This window comes from Sapajus apella, unplaced genomic scaffold (genome assembly GCF_009761245.1).
Source record: "Sapajus apella isolate SASKATOON/1434 unplaced genomic scaffold, GSC_monkey_1.0 scaffold15, whole genome shotgun sequence".
NCBI classification, from domain to species: domain Eukaryota; kingdom Metazoa; phylum Chordata; class Mammalia; order Primates; family Cebidae; genus Sapajus; species Sapajus apella.
The window spans coordinates 18,974,901-18,977,296 of NW_022436955.1; the positions used below are offsets into that span (position 1 = coordinate 18,974,901).

The 2,396-nt window shown below is 46.8% G+C and overlaps 1 protein-coding gene across 6 annotated transcripts in view; it reads right to left on the reverse strand.

Moving 5' to 3' along the window:
• ADAT1 (adenosine deaminase tRNA specific 1) overlaps window positions 1-1,443 on the reverse strand; it is a 27,139-nt gene extending 25,696 nt beyond the window's left edge. Inside the window, exons 1-2 of one of the 6 annotated variants that reach the window (XM_032284494.1) lie at window positions 937-1,441; window positions 313-408 (exon numbers count right to left, since the gene is read on the reverse strand). The gene's annotated coding sequence lies outside the window, so the exon portion shown is untranslated. Of the gene's footprint in view, window positions 1-218 lie in introns of all 6 variants that reach the window. The other 5 variants (XM_032284497.1, XM_032284496.1, XM_032284495.1 and 2 more) reach the window with 5 other exon arrangements.
• Window positions 1,444-2,396: the final 953 nt, after the last annotated feature.

Here is a 2,396-nt window from a genome sequence, read left to right on the forward strand (position 1 = left end):
AAAAAAAAAAAAAAAAAAAGTATTGCTATGAGTCCCTCTGCATCGCAATGCGCAGGCTTGCTACTGTAGTTAATGATAATGGTGAATCAGTCCATAGCGATTTAAAGCAACCGTCTGCAAGAAAAGACACTGTGCTTTAAAGTCAGAGGGCGAGAATAAGTCTTGTCAAAAAAAGAAAGCATAGGAGATCCCAGAATCCTCATTTGGAAGGGACTCACCTCTCATTTCTAGAGAAGCATCACAAGGCAGTATATTTTATAAAGACCACTTTGCCATCGACCTGAAATTAAACCAGAGGTGCAATTCACAAACCTCGATAGCTAAGGCAGGTAGAACTTGCCAGAAGAAACAATGACTCCCTAAGACGAAGCAGCCCAGAACGACATCATCTCATTCAGGTAGTTGAGTCTGAATGAGCATGCACAACTGCTGAAATGAATAAATGTTTTGCCACATGGGATCCATTATAATTCGAGTCTACACCCCCTCCTATATTCTGAAAAACCTGAAGAACTTCTTAGCTGAAAATAACAGCTCAGTTAAACAGGCATTTATTTGCCCACAGACTGCATCTCTGAACAGTTGCAACAAGCTAAAAAACTGACGCTCTTTCCAAAGAAAAGGAAATCGGCTGCCAGGGTAGAAAAGCCTTTAGCGATGCTCGGAGGAAGGGACTCCTGCCTAACGCTGGCTCCCTTCCTAAATACTCCCGAAAGCAGAGCCCCTTCCCCGCCGCTGCAGAAGGCGGGGTGGGACCTCGAGTAGGCCAGTTACAGGACGGGAGGCGACAGGCAAGGCACCGAGGCCGTGCAGTGGGAACAGCGTGAGCGCCTGTCCCACTGGGTCCTGCGGGCTACTAGGCCAGAGGCCCCGCGCCCGTCCGCAGCAAGAGCTCTCCAAGTGCCTGACAGTTCCTGGCATGGAGCGCGTTCTCACGTGACACGCGTCCCGGAAGCCACGGTCCTCACAATCTCTTCCCTCAAAAAACAGACTTGGTAAAGTTAGCCCAGATGCACCTGCCCCGCGGCCCCAAGGCCTCGCGGACGCTTCCCTCCCACCTCCAGGACACCCGCCTCAGAGAAAGCGATCCGAATCCGGCGGCGACACGGACGTGACGTCACAAAGAGCCGACTCCTTCCGGCTTCCGTCCCAGAGGAGCGCAGTGCACGCCGGGCCTTGTGGTTTTTCCCGGGGGATCGGTGCCAAGGCCGCTGTTCCAGCGCTTCAAGTCCCGCAGCCCGGGCAGGGTCTTAACGGATGCGTGAAACCGGATGATGGGAGCCGCCTGCTGGCTTAGATATGCCTTCAACTAGAATGATGTAACTTGCAGCACTAGGCTGAATTCTATCTATAACATCACTGTCCAATAGATATATAATTCAAACCAAATACGTAATAAAAAATTTCCAAAAGCCTCATTTAAAAAGTCAAAATAGAAAAAAACATATTTTATTTAACCCACACATCCAAAATATTATTTCAACATAAAGTAAAATTTTATTTTTTTTGAGATGGACTCTCGCCTTGTCACCCAGGCTGATCGCGGCTCACTGTATCCTCCACCTCCCAGGCTCAGGCAATTCTCCTGCCTCAGCCTCCTGAGTAGCTAGTATTACAGGTGCTCGCCATCACACTCAGCTAATTTTTGTTATTTTTAGTAGAGATGGGGCTTTCGCGATGTTGGCCAGACTGGTCTTGAACTGCCTCAAGCTCCGAAAGTGCTGGGGTTACAGGCGTGAGTCACAGCACCCGGTCTCAATATTTTAAAAAATACTTAAGTTCTGTTGTTTTTCATGCTAAGTTTAAGAAATCTGGTATGTTACACTTAGAATATGACCCAATTTGGACTAGCCACATTTCAGATGCTGGATAGCCACATGTGGCTAATTGGCTACTGTAGTACACTACTATTGCAATGTAGTGGACAGAGCAGTTCTAAAAACCTTTGGATTGCCAGGAATATGTAATATAGTTGTCTGGATAGTTCAGGGGCCTTTGCCACCCACTAACTGAATGTTTCAATTGCTAAAAATTAAAGAATTCATTTTTGTTATCCCTCAGAAGTTTATGCAACTTGCTGAACCCCATCCTTCTTTCTAGTTCAAAGGAAATGGGCCTGGCTATGGCCCTCCTCCTAGGCCAGACTGCTCTGCATTCTTCTCCAGTATCTTTGATCTGTAACTGACTGCCCCTTCTGTCTTTAAAGAAATATTCCAGTGGGGGTAAGGGGCATCAAGGACCTTCTTCTAGGGTTCTTTATCTCAGGGACTGGTATTACCATCAATCTAGTTGCATAAACTAAAAAGTGAGTCATCTTCCTTATTTCCCTTCCTTAGTGCAATTCATTACCAAGTCCTGCTGATCTTTCTTCCTAGGTGTTAAATCCATTTCTCTCC